The 17,011-nt window shown below is 45.0% G+C and overlaps 1 pseudogene; it reads right to left on the bottom strand.

The window, feature by feature from the left end:
• Positions 1-3,460: 3,460 nt before the first annotated feature.
• LOC112530752 overlaps positions 3,461-17,011 on the bottom strand; it is a 584,651-nt pseudogene continuing 571,100 nt past the window's right edge.

The raw sequence follows: 17,011 nt of genomic DNA, 5'->3' as shown, positions 1-17,011 counted from the left end.
GCACGGTATAATTCATCGGAGCAGAAAAGAGTTTTAAGAGTCCCCTTAAGCTTTGCCAACACAAGATAACCACTTGAATGTGGTGTCTCCTGTAGGCTCTCTTCAGCTGTTTGTAAAAAACAGTAGGAAAAGAATTATTACCTTTCACTATCAAGTGATGAAAAAAGTGTTTTTTTCATCTGTGTCTCATTTAGACCGTGAAGAAATTCCTGTAAACAAGGCAGGAGTTTAATTTTTTAGTGGGAACGTAGGGGATAATTTAGTTAACTTTCTGACTCATACAGGGATTGTATCAGGATGGTGAGCAGTCACCTGGGGTTTCTGCAGGGCTCCATTTCAGAGCCAGATGGAGGACTGCATCACGGGAGGGTCAGGGTGGAAAAGCTTCTGGACCAGAGGTTGACCGTGCACAGAACAGGTTGCCCAGGCCCAAACATGCCAGAGTTCAAGGAGCCTTTGGACACCACTCTCAGACATAGTGTGGCTGGTTTTATGTGGAGGCAGGGGTTGGTTTTATGGGGAGGCAGGGGTTGAAGTCCTACGATCCTTGTGAGTCTCTTCCAAGTGGCCATTCTACAATGGCCTGGAAGGCTGTTAAACAGCTTTTGGTTGTGGTAGTTATCAAGGTGACACAAGCATATAAAATCTGGTACCTTAATGCTACTCCTGTAGCGAAAGAACATTCATAACCAAAGCAGGTAACTTAGGAGACGTGCAAGGAGTAACGGCCTGCAGATGCCTCTGTATTACACTGTGCAGACAGAACAGCCAGCGCTATGGAAACTTAATGCTACTGATGTGGGGGGTGGAAGGAGCAGTTAGCAAGATCTGCATCTCAGAAGGTCTGGCAGACTGGTAAAAGAATGCTATCCAACTTAGCTTACAGGGAAAAGGAGGAACGGCTGCTGTCCTATTCTTCTTTCCTTAGTAAGTAACAGAGTTAGAAGCGTAGAAGAGAGTTAACAGCATATCAACTTAAGGACGGTGTAATAAATCAGTGTTATTTAGGTACATGAACAAACGTAACAGCCACACAGCCCCCAAATCCCTTTTCTCCCACTGGTGTCCAGCAGTCCCTTAGTTTGCTGACAGATCGAGCTGCTTTCTTCTCTTAAAGCAGCACTTGTCTCATTGCTTTGCTTCACAGTCAGATTTCTGACCATCTGACCTTTTAATACCTTTCTTTTTCTTTTTTCTTTTTTTTTTAAATCTTTCCTTCTAGCTGCAGGTCAGAATGAAACCTCAACCATGGTCAAAACGGTGGGAGAGGCTGAAATACAACATAAAAGGAAAAAAATTTGAGCTACCCGAGAAAAAAATGAAGGAAGCACAGAAGTGGAAGCAGCCCTGGCTGGAATTCGATATGCTGCGAGAGTACGATACTTCAAAATAGAGGAATAAATACGGAGGGAAGCGAGTGAAGAGCTGAACAAGTAACAGCTTTGAGTTCAATGTAAGAATTGTCAGTTTTCAAGTTTCGTATGCAAATAAAAGACAGTGAAATTTCAGCAGTTCTTGTCTGAATGTTAAACTGTCCGGTCCTGAAAACAAACATTCCCTTTTCTGACCAGTGTTACAGTGTGTTCAGCCCTGCTTCTGCCTTCCCTTCTAAATCACAGCTAATAGAAGGGGTTTGCAGTTATTGTGTTGTCACTTCCAAATAACTGTTTCTTCTGCCTTTGCCAAGTAGACAGTGGCCAATTGTGAAAATGCTTCACTCAGTAGGTTCAGAAGGGGGCTATGGCAGGGAAGCAGATGTACAGAAGCCCAGCTGGACAATCTGAGAGTAAGTGCTGCTTAGCTGTCCTGTAAAGGCACTTTTGAAATGACATCTGATAAAGCACCAATAGTAATCTGACAACAAAGCAGTAATACCAACGTTTTGAAATCAGCTTGAAAGAATGAAGCCAGATTAGCTGTTACTCCAGTCAGATTGTGTGAATGGGTGCAAGGTTCACCACAAAGTGGCACGGTAGGTTCTCAAAGATACTCAACCGGGATGGGGCTTCTGAGCTCCAGTAAAAATCGCCTTCCCCTGCTTACCAGTCATGACAAGTGACGTCTGCAGCCACTGGAAGAAGCCTCTACAGAGGTAAAGCGTGATAGAACCTATTCCAATTTCATAGCAGCACAAGACTAATTTCTTCGGGAGCAACTTTCAACATGAATAAGGAAGCAGAAGAAACAAAAGCAAGCACGGATATCACATGCTTCAGCTGATTACCCATCAGTTGTATTTTCTTTGCACTCAGGAAAGTAGAAGTGCACAATTACTTACAACAGAACTCCTAAATCCTGCAGATAATGAAGCGCCAGCAGTGCCACAGTTTTTTTCCATACTTCACATAACATTCCTGTCGTGTTCAAGACTTGAAAGCATTAAAAGTCTCATTAACACAAAAACATCTTTACTTTTCAAAATAATGGTTTTGCTTTTATTTTAAAAGTCATTGTTGTCTATAACACTGATGAATGCTATTTACAATTAAAATAGTTTACAAAAATACATATTCTGTAATAAAAAACAACAGAAAAACCATAGGGAATAAGAGCCCCCAAGAGTTAAATGGAAGACCCATACATAACATTTTAGAGAAGCAGGCAATTGCAAACTTAGCAGAATTTGTGACACACTGCTGTTTCTACGAGAAAACATCCTTTTTATTCTGCAGCAGTAATATTTACTGCACATATACGAAGTTACACAACATTAGAAATCCAACATGGGTACGGTGAAATGAGGTTTAATGGGTCTTAGAGGGAAGCAAAACGTAAATGTCCATAGAGAGCCAATTACTAGAAGGTAACTGGAGTTGTTGTTCTGCTCGTCTGATAAATGAGGGCGGGTGACAGCTCCAAGTGTGCACACAAAGTCCAGTCTGTATCTCAAGTACAAAGCTCCACTACAAATCATACTCTGGAGAAGAGTAAGTGTAGTTAAGACGTTCTCCTGCGCAACTTCTTACCTTCCTGAACAGCCGTTTACCATCAGTAGATGTTCATAGATCAGACTTCTCACTGCACACAGAATTCCTGCTTCTGTGTCAGGGTCAAAAAGCTATGAAGAACTCACTGTGAGTTTGGTAGAGCTATCTCATTAAGTGGACAATAAGTTAGAGTTCAGTGACTCCTGGGTCAGAGTGATTTGGTGTGGTACTGAAAACAGCTTGTGAAGTTGTCTGCTCACCAGCAGTGGTAACGTTACAGGCACTTACTGCAGTCATCCTTCCCAAAAGAACAAAGCAATGAGGCTTTGTCATATATTTCAGAACACCTGCACTTCACACTGACCATTGTGATTCTAGTCTAGGAGTAGATGGCATCAGAAGACAGTTGGAAAAAAAACAAAATATTTCACAGTAAAACAACCATAGGCAGTCCACTCATTAAACGTTACCACTTTTTTTAGAGTGAGCATCAGGCTTGTTTCAGTAAAAGAACTGCTGCTTCAAAGAAATCCTTATTTCCTGATCACAGATTTAAGATGTTCCCGTTTGCACTCTTCAGCGAGCTCTTCAGCAATACGCAGAGCCTTGACTTTCACCAACAGGAGAACAACTTCTTCAGTTTCATCACTATTACAAAAACAAGTTGACATAGCAACACATTCACACCTGACTTCAAAATCAATAAAGCTAAAACGTGCCTTGAGCTACACTGACCACTAACTGCACCCAACGTCTAGAGCCTCAAACTAGCCTGAACTAGTACTGCAAAAGCGATCCATTTTACATTATGGATTGCATCTTTAGTTGTACGTAGATGTTGGAAGTACATCACTGAAAGTGTTAAATGCATGAGGCTTGAGGAATTTAAGAATCATAGAATCATTAAGGTTGGAAAAAAACACAAAGATCATCTAGTCCAACTGTCAACCCATCACCACCATGCCCACTGAACCACGTCCCTAAAAGAAATACTAACATAAAGATTATGAGGAAGTGCTGCATCCCAAAGAACATGTTGTTTGTTACCTGTGGTTATTCCTGTGAAGCATACGTGATCACTGAACCAAATGCTGGCAGAAGTTCACTGACTCTGGGAGAGTTGACCCACTTCCAAGATTTTGGAACCACCTTTCTGCGAAGCATGCAACCACCTGTTCACCCAGAGAGTATTCTGAAAGAAAAAATAGAAAGAAAAAAAAAAGGCTTTCAATAACACTAAGTCACACCACTTCTGACAGACTTCCCCTTTTGGCTAGTTCAGTTATTATTGGCAGTGTTTACTCTTCAAAAAACAAAACCATCATTTTAAGCAGTTATTCCTAAAGCCTAGGAAACAATGCTTGCTTAGAAATTCTTTTATACACCAAGGTCATCAAAAAACAAAGAAACAAATAAAAAACAACTTCAAATGTTAAATAATTACACACTTCAGACTACATCTGTCCCCATGGAAATAAGACCTTTCACCTCTTTACACTTCTCTATGTTTTCTGGCCCTGGTGGTGTGTTGAAGCGGTTCAGAAGAAGGCAACGATTCAGCAGCTTGCTCAGTCCCACACCACGGACTGTGTCTTCCTATACAGTCCCATCCCAAAGGAGAACCTTGGAGAGCAGCTGCAGTAATGGAGAAACAGAACATGCATATCTGATGGCTGAGGGTGCGTTAGAACCTCCTTTTTAAACTCAAAAGATACCATGTCCATCCAATCTCAGTACTCAAAAAACAGGATTTATTCTCTCCAAGCTTACTGCCAATTAGTCACTAAAAAACTACAGATCATAAATAATATTTTGAAGTAGATTAATTCTACATGTGCCTATGAGCTGTACCCTCATACATACACACAACACCCCCCAAGGAAATAAAGAGCATGTTACCCTTCCAATTCATTAACAATTTGCTAACATACGCTACATAAGATTAAACGCCACCAGCCTCATAACACAGGTAAGGTTGATAGCCTTGGTCCATAGCAGCAAAAAGATCCTTTTGTACTTGACCTCAGTATTATTCGTTAGCAAGAGTTGTCTTCAGTTACCTGTTATCACTGTAGAAATGACTATTTAAAAAGACTTAAGCCCAGCGTAAGAACATGGCTGGTCTCCCCCTCAACACAGAATGGTTAATGTCAAGGTAACTGTTAACCTCAAGGTAGTTCACCCACACAGACACAGTACGTGATCTTAGCAGTCACCAGTCAGAAAGCAGTCGCAAAGCCCACGACTACTGCATACTTCTCTGGAGTGTTTGGCAGGACACTTCCTTTTGACTCCATGAGCTGCTAGGAAAGTTAGACTGTATGATGGCACAAACATCAAAACCTCATCAACTGTACTTCATTAAAATAGTTCCTGTCCTCTTCTCGCCCAGCCCTTTGGGAGTACTCTCCCATACAATTTCTGGGCATGGTTTAGAGGACATTCCCGATAGGCAGCCTGCAGATGATCACCTGCTTTGAAAGACAGCACCAATAGGGGCTGCACAACGGCAGTCTCAAACACAGATAAGTCACACTAATAAGCTGCTGAACAGATCCAAAGAGTTTAATGCATGACCCGCAGTACTACTTACTCTGGGGTAAACAGATTCACGACTTCACTCCAGGAAAAAAAAGAGTGGCAAACTGTCAGAAGATCCCCAACATGAGCACATTTTCCACCATTCTGCACATCACCACTTCTTAAGAGAACCCTGACAGTGAGGATGGAAAACAAACTGAAAGGAGAAAACTTCAATCTGCAGTGAAAGACCACTGGTCTCACTTTTAGAAACTTGCAGGTATTTGACAGGACATTTAAGTCAGGCAATACACAATCTCAGAGGGTGATACCAGAATCTTATGTCTGTTTCCTGTCTGCCAGGTATCAGTACTAAGCTCCCTCTTGTCTTCTCTGCATCTGTCCATGACAAACCCTTACACAACAGCTTGCCCCAGGAGTGAATATGGCAAGTCCTCAACATTCCCAAATTCCCTGATTTTTCTACAGGAATGTGCAACATGGCAGCAGGAAGCCTATGCAGGACTGTCACCATGGCCTTGTTAGCACACACAGCAGGGGAACTGGGATGTTAATGTGTTTTCCTGCATCTAAACCTCATCTTTAGTACGAATCCAAATACACTCATAGAGGAAATGGATCTAAGAGGGAATTGAATCACAGGCATTCAGATATTCAGCACTTAATCAGACATAACTCAGCACTTGAGACTGAATAAAGCTATACTAATACGCTTACACGCACATGCAGGGATTCTACTCTACGAGAGCAACATGGGCACTGTATGCACATACTGAGGAAACAGACCTATCCACAGAGTGCCAATGACTGATCTCATGGAAGGTTAGCAGGAACAGATGATGAAATTAAAGTCTCTTCACTACGTATCAGAGGTGGGTGAGCATAAATAGCTCACTGAGGAAAATAGCTAACCTTCCTATTAAAATGCATTAAGTTCTCAGGAATCAGATTTGACTGAAGATACATTTCCTCAAAGACGACAGTCTACTTTTAACTAAAATGATTTTCACAGACAAGATCGGTGCTTTTTCTTTACCTCAACAGCTGACCAAAACCGTCTGCCTTGGAATTTTGAACATGGCGATGATTTGTCTTCCACAGTGCTGGTCAGAAAAAGAGGAAGAGGAAATAAGGATTTTGTTTGACCTGAAAGTAAGACAAACAGACAATTCATCTCTTAAACACTGATGAATTACTATTATGGAGTTCTTTCATATGAGGAAACAGCTGTTAAGTGAAACTCCTTGCAATACCCAATGGAATTAGCAGTTGGAAACACTCGAGTATGTGTTTAATGGATTCTCAGCAGAACAGCACTGTAAACAGCAGCACTTGTAACCAGACAAACATGCTGCATCAGGCTTAGCAACACTTTCTCCCAGCTGTGTCTTAACCCCACATCTACCAGACTCTTACCAGTTATCCTCTCTCTAAGAGCGTCCAGCAATAAGCATCAGCAATATCAACTACTTCAGGAAAGAAAGGAGGAGTCAGGAGTAGAAGGGGGAGCAGACCACCACAAATAACACAAGCCCTCTGATACTCTAAGTTACGATCACAAAACCAGACTCTGTGCTGTGCCCCATAAACTAAGAACTTTCCATTTATGAAAGCTCATAGTTACAGGAGCAAAAAAAGCATTAAGTTGACTGCGTAGTCACTCTTGTTGGAATGAGTTCATAAACATCAATGTTTGGTAACTATTCCTATAATGAAACAGTAGAAGGCACATTTGTTCCATTTACTCGTGGATGTCTACAATATATTTCACCCACGCTTCTGGGGAAAAGGTACAGAAAAATAGAACAAAGGCCAAAAAAAGAGGTTAGGTTGCAGGTAGACTTGGTGGTCTTTAAGGTCTTTCCCAGCCTGAGCAGTTCTCTGATTCTATGACTAAAAATAAAAATTTTAAAAAGTAAAAAAAATAAATTCCCAGGGACAGCTTACCTTTTCGGATACAGAGGGATAAAGACATCCTCCTCTACAGACTGCTTCATCCTCAGGATAACCGTGTTAATCAAATCCTGTCAAAAAAAGAAAAAAGGAAAAATATTAACACATCCTCAGAAGAAAAGGATCTCACCTTCCACTTACAACGGCATTAAAGACCTGTGAGCAAGTCTCAGCTTTAACCATCTTTTTCTTTTTCTTTTTTTGATAAAATCCTCTTGGATAACGAGATTAATGTATTTACCAGCTATGAGGTTCTATTAAAAAGAAACACAACAAAACACCACAGCTACTATACAAACAGAACCTTATCTAAAGCTTCTTCCTGAAGCCAAGTGTGGCGACTGCATAAACGTTTGTTATTATTTCTTTTCATGCTAAGGGCCTAAACATCAACTTAGTTTCACCTACTTTATGCTGGATAAACTCCCAGATTTGCATGAGAATAAAACCAGAACTGGGCTAAGTGTATGTTACAGGGAATATTTACAGTGAATGCATACACTGCATCAAGAACTTCCTTCCCCATTACCACAACAGCCTTTACCTGTTTTGCCTGGCTGCACTCACTTCTGGACAGGACTTGTTTTCAAACACGTTATGGCACAGCTGTGTAAGGTTCTCAGTCTGTGAAGTCGATAAAGGATCCCACACATTCTTGGCAAATGCTGAAAAATAGGAATTATTTCATTCATGATATCCAAGTGGCTATCTGCTCTAGTTTCAAGGAAGCAAACAGTCAAAAAGCTAAACCTTTCATTTGCAGTAACCTTAACAAGTAATTGTAACTATCAACATCATTTTACATTACCACTTATTTAAGGTTTCATTACCTAGCTGCAGTGAACGTTCCCAAGACAACCTTAATATACCTGTAATTTTTGGCAGGATAGTTTTTTCAATCACTCTAGGCAAAACTTCTTCATCAGGATCATCATCTCTTTTTGATTCAGACGGCTTTTTGGCATCGCTGAATCCTTCTACAGCTCTGAACCAGGGCATCTCTTTCAGGTCTGTAGAATTCTGCTGAAAGATCATTCCCATTCGTTGTTCAGCTGTCAGGATTGAGAGAAAAAGCTCCATGCAGAAATATACCTAATGATACCAAAAGATTCTCATTTAATATTTTTACATGAATTCTAATCACGGAATGGACCAAAGCAGCAAGCTAAAACTGAATGTAAAGCTAGATTTCAGAGGGTAGGGTTGTCAAAATGTCAGCAAACAGCTCCACATTAATAAAGATGCAAGTGATTCATATGCAAGCAACCTCACAAGAGGAAAAGATGCCCTCCTTCTAGTTAACAACACTTACCTCAAGCTCTGGAATGGCTCTATAACCCACGGCAAAGCTCCTGTACAGAAGTCTTCCCTGCAAGCAGCATGCCCCCGTCCTGCACTCTGGCAAAGCCTTTTTCAGGAAAAAAAAAAGATACAGAAGACCACAAAAAGACTTCTGCGGTTTTGAACAACTGCACAGATTGAAATACCCATTACATTTCATATTTTGTATGTCTCTTAAAAGCTCAGACAGGAAAATCCTCCTTCTGTTATTCAGCAAATATGCACCGTGCCTCTCCCAGCTCCTCGTGACCTGCTCACTAAGGCAGTTCAAATCTCAATTTGAAATACATTCCAACTTTGGACAAAAAACTGATTAAACTAAAGAAGCCTACAGTCTTATCTATTCTTCCTAAGGCATTGGTCAGAATTGTTTAAATGCATCAATTCTATGCTGTAGAAAATAAACGATATACCATTCAAAAGGAGTATTTCTTCACTCTCCCTTGAAAATCCTTCTCAACATGGGAGGAATTTTGCTCTCATATCCTGACCAACCTTTGCTCTTCTGGAATTCAGTCACCTCTGTCAGAGCCAGTTCTTCATCACTCGCCAGTTAGAACCAGAAAGGGCTACATCCCCGAGCTCACTCTTCTCAAGCTGCTGCCAGTTATCAGTCAATCCTTCTTTGTCCTCCTGTTCTACAGTGCCTGCGTCCCAAACAACCTAATATCTACTGGAAAACTGACTCAGTTTCTCTTTTCAAGTACTGATAGACAGCCACTGAGATCAGTAATTCAAAACTGACTGAGCATTTGGTCATGCTATATTCACTATTCTACCATGGAGAAGTGATACTACGCGTCCTACTTCGGTAAGGATTTCAACTAGGACATCTAGTACAGTATGCCCACTGACAGCAGGGAGGGAGAAAACATTACACATGAAAATAAAATATAATCCAAGAATTAACTGTGTGTTTCTACTTAAAGAATGAGATTTCAGTAAGAAAGTAACTGGTAACTCCATACTAACTTGTCAGATGCTGCATAGAAGTAGATTCCGTTTCCAGCTCATCTTGCCTTCGCTTCAGTACTGACACGGCTCGCTGCTGGAGAAGTGCACGTACAGCAGATTCGAGCTCAGTTATGTATTTCAGCTGGAATATGGTAAACAGCAATCAGGTTTGAATAAAGCAAATGAAAGAACAGTTTTCACAGGCTTTCAAGCATGAGGGTGAGATGAGAACAAGAGCATTAAAGTCTGAAAAGCAAGAGCCTGCTCACTGCAGGTTTCTCCAGGCTGTTTAAGACTGAAAGCCACTAACTGAATGCCAATTGCCTATTACAGGACTACCTAAGACCCTACCAAAAAGTGTTCAGCGGGACACTATTGGTACAATCAGTTTGCTTCAATCTGCCTTTGAACACCTCGCCATCACAGGAAACATCTCAACTGAAACCTTGTACAGTTATGTACAGTTACATAAAAAAACACCTCAGGCTGCAGCACAACTGACAGTAGTTGGATTTGACAGTGCATTCTCTGGAGGGTACCCTCATCGAGACCAAACTCTGTGCAGCATCTTCCAACCTTCCATCTTTTATTTTTATTTTCTATTTTTAATAGTTAAGGTTTGCAGTTAAGGAAAGCAACACAGCAGATAACATTGACAAATCCTCACACAACCCAGCTAAATACCAACTCAAACCTAATGTAAGATCCTTATTACTAGTCACACTTTGCAAAGCAAATACATTTTGAGAACCCAAAACTGAACGCAAGTCCCACCTCTCATACAGCTTTGGGACACCCTGGTTACTACACCTGAAGAAAACTTCTTCCAATAACATTCTGTTTTTCTCCATCACAACCCAGCTGAGCCCACAGCTCAAGCCAGCGTACATATACTACCTTAATCATTTTAGTTTACTGTGAGGGGTGGTCTGTTCCTCCTTTGTTTCCTGTGACACTCAAGTTTCTGATAGAATTGACTTATAACTGGTCGTCTCTCATCATCAATTCCAAATAAGAAATCTCATTTTTGCCTTGAGAGAATGCAGGTTCATCATCTTAAAGAAATGGGTGGCAGCGAAGGGAAGGAAAACGCGCGTACTTTTTCATTGAAACTGTTTACTAAGTTCTCTACGTATGTTCTCATGCCCCTGTAGAATCTGTAGTTGATAGCAGCATCTGAAGACTTCTCTCATTCCTGGGCAGTTATCTTTGAACTGTCAATGTTCTCCACGTGTTTCTCATACTCCCTCTGGAGGGCACGGGGCACATCCTGCAACGATGCCATCCTAAAAAAGAACACACTCAGACAATTAAAACCACAACAGGTCAACAGTTAACAAATTCCTGAACATCTTCCGCTTAAAACAAAGCACAAAATCCTTGCTAATAGCAGCACCTGCATTGGAGCAAAGAAGAACTGCAAGACTTACCCATACCAACGTTTACAGAAGCACTGTGTGTGGACAAGATTCATGCTTTGGAAAACATCAAACTGTCACTGACGTAGTGGTAGTTCTGAAAGTACCCCCACTGACATTTACCCATATTCCTCTACACAGCACGCTCCTAAAGAACACAATATGGCAAGTGTAGCGACGTTACACTGCATAGATTCTACCCAAGTTGATGTGGGTAGGAATACAGCACACATCAGTGCGTCCCACTTAATTTATACCAACTTAACATCACCAAGCTATTACTACCAGACGTGTTCTCCCTCCCCTTCTTGTTACTTTCCAAATAGGTCTCCCACTCTCGATAGTCTTTCACATTTGATTGTACTTGAACTCCCCACATCACTTCATTCATTTCTTTCAGGTGATTAAGGCCAAAAAAAAAACAACAACATACAATTCCACAGAAATATTTAGTCCACTTCAGTGGAAATTCTTTGAACACAAGCAGGCCAGCAGCAGTCTGTACAAAAGAGTATACATACACAGAGGTTCACACAAGTGAACGGCAGATGTTTGTGTTTCAGCTGCACGATGTCTGAACTTATCAGTACAGCTGCTTCTGGCTGCGTGAGCACTGAGAGGTGATGGGGATGGCTATCTCGGTAGCTGCAGATGCCTGACCCCACCTGTCCTTCTCACACGCTCCCTTGCAAGTTCCCATCTCCACCCAGGACATTTCAGCTGCCCACCGCCTTGTCTGAACAGGCTGAAGAGCCACGACAAAAGGACTGACAGCCCCACCTGCCCTGAGTCGCTCACCTTCCCGCTCCTCCTCCTCGCTCCCGAAGCTCAGCGCCGCCCCGCTTCCCCGCACGGCTCCCCCGAGGGCAGCGGCCGCTCCGCGGCGGTTCGGGCCGCCTCACGGGACGAGGCCGTCGATCCGCTCGGAGTCGTCGGTTCCGCGGTCTCTGGCGCCCCCGCGTGGCCGATCGGCGGAATGGTTTGGAGTCGTCGGGCGCATGCTCGCTGTGACCTGGAGGACTAATCACAATAGAGAGCGGCGGATGAGCTGCACAGAGCGGTTACGAAGCCACTTCCGCATTCCTACGCGCACGCGTTGTGCCGCCTGCAGGACTGAGCAGCGGACAGCGGCAGTTCCGCGCATTGGCCACGAGGTGGCGGCAGAGACCGCGGAAAGAACTTGGACGGGATCGATGCGGCCCGCGGCGCAATCGCTGGCGGTCAGTGCTCTGTCGGCATGACGGGGGAAGAACACGAAGTGAGAAGTGGGGAGCGGTGGGGGTGAAGACGAAGAAAACAGAGGGAAACTCCTCCAAACTCAGGAAAGCCGTGCTAAGAGCTTTACAAAAAGAAAATAATAATAATAATAATAAAAACAAAAGATAAAAAAATTACTTTTTGCCAGCATCTGTTGCAGTGTTCTGAAATATTCACATGCCACAATTTAACTGCCCAGTACATTTAACGACAACAAAATTAAAGCACGTTGGCAGAAAGCAGAGCGCCATATTGGTGTTCACTCAGCCTCTGTCTTCTTCGTGCTTTCATGTATTTCACAGCTACCCAATGTAAATCACAGCTACCTCTGGAAGACAGCCCGAGAGCTGTGCAGGTCCATCAGGCTCAGCTGCAGCTTTCATCTGCCCTTCTCTGGCCCTCCTGCAGCTGGAGAGAGAGCACAGGAGGGCACGTGGGATGCAGACCCTCCCCAGTCAGCCGCAGCAGTCGCTCCTGCCAGCACTCCCTTTCCCCCACGTCTTTCCCATTGGACAGTCTGGAGCCCTGTGTGGCAGAGGAGGAGAGAGCTGCAGGCAGAAGGAAAACGGGCTGCTGGGATTCCTCCATCCCACTGCCAGGTGTCTTCTCTGGCATTTTGGGGGTGGGAAGGGAGTTGTGGGAGCACCCGTGGGGCTCCGGGCAGGAGGGAAGGAAGCAAAGATGCAGCTGCAGGCAGCGGGCTCTGGGCTGGAGCAGTGCAGCCAGGCACAAACAGTGACAACGTACACACACAGATAAACACCCAGCACAGAATCTGGCACTCCACGGTCCTCCCAGAGCTTGTTACTGCTTTTTAGGCTGCTCTACAGGTATTCTGTCCTATCCCCTTCATTCCCCTGTCTTGCCCCCTTCCTTCACCCCGTGCCTTCCCCATTCCTTTTCCAGGCTTTCCCTTTCCTTTCCCCGCTTCCTTCCCCACGCCTTCCACCTGCAACAGCCCTATGTTCTGCTGCTGTTCTCAGCTGACAATCCTTACACCACACTGTTCAAACACATCGGATCAGACTGCACACTGGCACTGATTTTAAAACAACAACAACAACAACAAATACATACAGTATTACGCGTGGATAACAAACTCCTACCTGCTTGAAGACCAATAGCAGCTCCTCATCCTGCAGTAACTCCTGCACACGGCCAGGTCTCCCGTGCAGGGATTTGGCATCCGCAGTGGCTTCGCAACACTGGATTTGAGTCTTTGACTTCCACCTCAATCTGCTCGACAGCAAACTGCCAGAAAGGAGGAAGAAGGAACGTGCCAGCAGTGGATGCGATCGGCAGAGCCAGCAGGGCATCCCCTGCTTCAAAGGGCACTCTGCCTTTCATCCCCACCGTGGGGCAGCCACTCTCCTGCTTTGCCTCTCCCCAGGGCCTGCAGGGTTTGTTCCATTGCATGCTGTACCCGCATGGCCAGCACGTGCTACGGAGCCCAAGTGGAACACCTGTTGCAGAACAAGTCTTCGCAAGGACAAGACCTACAACCCACATGAGCTCCCTCTACGAAACAAAACACTTGTGGCTACAGCCACAACTACAAGCTGTCTCAAAACTGTCAGGATACTTTGTTCCATCCCAGGATCGTTCTTCACTTGCAGGCCTTTAGGTCACCATCGCAGTCAAGATTAAAATTTAGGCTACATCCCAGCCACTCAGGCCTCCCGCTGCCATTCGCTTCTATGCTCGAGGGCCCCAGAAAAAGGCCCTGGGCCTTCACATGTGAAGCAATGCAACCTGACAGGACGGCTCTCTTGCGGAGCGGCAGTGCTTCAGGATTTGATATTCACAAAGGAACGGCAACACCTGAGCAACACAGAGGAAGGTAGCAGGAATAAAAGGGCAAAGCAAGGCAAAACCTTGGGGAAAGAAAGGGAAAGGTGAGAGGAAAATGTCACACAGCCTGCAAGGAGCCCTAAAGAGCCATAACAAAGTCTGGCAGCACTGCCACACTGTGCAATGAGAAACATTTGTATATTTACACGGTCCTTACCTGTTCAGGCAACCAGTCACCTAAGTTGGGTTCTGGGGAATTACGGGACATGCAGCTTTCCAATCCTGAGCAGCTTATGGAAGAGCAAGGAGAAGGAAATAAAGGATGGAAGAGCACCATCAACACAGACAGTGGATGTCCATGCAGACTCCCAAACCCACAGCTTCCTGGGTTGTTTCTGCTTTTGTAGCATTTGCGTGCTGCAGATGAGGAAAACACTCTGCTGTTTGAGTCTTCTTCTGCAAGAGCCACCTACAGGTAAATGGCAGCTAACCTGCAGACCGAGCACTACTGCCTGGAGTTGGTCAGGGGGAGCTCCTCCTGCCGCAGCTGGATGCTGATGCTGACAGGGCTGGAGATGCTCTGCAGGGTCAGCTCGTAGCTGGGAGCCAGGAATGGACACGGCGGGAGAAAGGAGAGAGCTGTCGGGGGCCAGCCGAGGCATCCCTCACTCAAAAGCTTTGAAGTTGCACGCTGCTTCTTGGCACTTTGTCCCCCACAACTCCAGAGCACTTCCAGCTCTTCCCTGGCAATTCACGGCTTGCACAGTGCCAAACGCAACCAAGAAAAAAAGGCAAGAAAGAAGCAAAGGCCATGGCTATGCACAGAAGTGGCCAGGAAGGATTCAGCTCCACAATGAAGCCTGCACAAGTCAACTCAACAGATTCCAAGGAATTCATTGACATCTGACACAATTTGCAACGCCAGAAGCACTGCCACGCCAACAGCACCGTATTGGGAAAGCAGCACGCCCAAATCAGCCCCCTTGCCCTGCTCTACCCGCTCAGCCCAACACAGAAATCAAACACACAAACTCTCTTGCTTTGGCTCACGGCAGCCATCAAGCTCATGCTTTAGTGACACAGAGAACTCCATCTCCACCTACTCCGTGTCTCGCTCACCACAAGCTCAGCTGGGAGCTGTCGCTCAGCCTGACACCACGGGCTGAAAAGAAATGTACATAAGCAGATGCTCTTATCCACACGTGCAAATCTGGGGGCGAGGAATAAAAGGCTCCTTGGGCCATGGGCAAAGCAGGGAGCAGATGATAGGCAGGAAACAGGAAGGAGTTCAAGACCAGCTCTCCTACACCAAAGACAGGGAGAGCTGAGTCAGCACCACGGGAGGACTTACGACACAGCTTGAGAGCTTACAGAGACCTGAGATTTCCAAAGGAGGCCGCCAGGGTAACTCTCACCAGTCTTTTGCAGGGCTCTCACGGACGCTTGCGATGCTGACTTCCACTGCCTATGGCATTGGTAGAAAGCCCAGGTGACAAATGCTCACTCTGTCTGGGTAACGCTTCCATGCTTCCATGGTTATCATTGAAACAAAAGGAAAAAAATAAAAAGCATGCAACCCTATGAAATTTGCCTCTCTACTGCTGCTGTCAGCGTGACATTCAAGTCTGTCTTCCACACAGCTCCATCTGAGTGCCAAAAAGAAACACGTACAGAGATGCTTAGAAGATTCTTTGTGCAGATACAAGTGCAGGGTGCATGCGTATTCTCTACAGCAAGAAACATTAATTTCTCAAGCAGTAGTATGAAAGGTCAATGAAAAGGAAATAGATGATGAACCCCTTTCATAGAAGAAGTCCTTGCTAAGCCTCTCCTCATCAAAAAGGAAGCCTCCGGGCATTGTTAGCAGCAGTTCCCTGAACATCTTGCACCACAAAATGCAGCACGCTCCTTTTTTTCCACAGGCCCCTCATTTCTCTCATCGGCATCAGATTCACTCCAGTTCAAATACACGCATCAGAACAGCCCTTCAGTTTGGCTGAGGTAGGAACCCACTGCTGGGATGTCCCCCACTCCCGTTCCCCACTATGTCCAGCACTGGGGGAAAGTGGGGAAAGGAAGAGCAACTGCCATCACCTACCCAGACATCTGCAGGGCCTTCCATACAGTCTCACATCACAGGGAGAAGCGGGAGAGCTCTCGTGGCACAAAGAGTGCACTTTGGCCACAAGAACCCCAGGCACCGCTACAGGCTTGGGGCAGAGTGGCTGGAAGACTGTGGAGAGGAAATGGACCTGGGGGCGTTGATTGACGCTAGACTGAACACTGCCAGCACTGTGCCCAGGCGGCCAAAAAGGCCAATGGCATCCGGGCTTGTATCAGAAATAGTGTGGCCAGCAGGAATAGGGAAGTAATTGTCCCCCTGTACTCAGCACTGGTGAGGCCGCACCTCGAGTACTGTGTCCAGTTTTGGGCCCCTCACTGTAAGAAAGACATCCAGGCCCTGGAGCGTGTCCAGAGGAGGGCAACAAAGCTGGTGAGGGCTCTGGAGCACAGGCCTTATGAGGAGTGGCTGAAGAAGCTGGGATTGCTCAGTCTGGAGAAGAGGAGGCTCAGGAGAGACCTTATTGCTCTCCATAACTACCTGAAGGGAGGCTGTAGTGAGCTGGGGGCCAGCCTCTTCTCTCGGGTGACTAGTGATAGGACTAGAGGGAATGGCCTCAAGCTGCGCCAGGGAAGATTCAGGCTGGACGTTAGGAAATACTACTTGTCTGAAAGGGTGGCCTGGCACTGGAATGGGCTGCCATTCCAGAGAGGTGGTGGAGTCATCAACCCTGGTGGTGTTCAACGAGCGTTTGGATGTTGTGTTGA

The sequence above is a fragment of the Gallus gallus genome, chromosome Z (assembly GCF_016699485.2).
Source record: "Gallus gallus isolate bGalGal1 chromosome Z, bGalGal1.mat.broiler.GRCg7b, whole genome shotgun sequence".
Taxonomy (NCBI): domain Eukaryota; kingdom Metazoa; phylum Chordata; class Aves; order Galliformes; family Phasianidae; genus Gallus; species Gallus gallus.
This window is presented reverse-complemented; position numbering and strand designations above follow the sequence as displayed.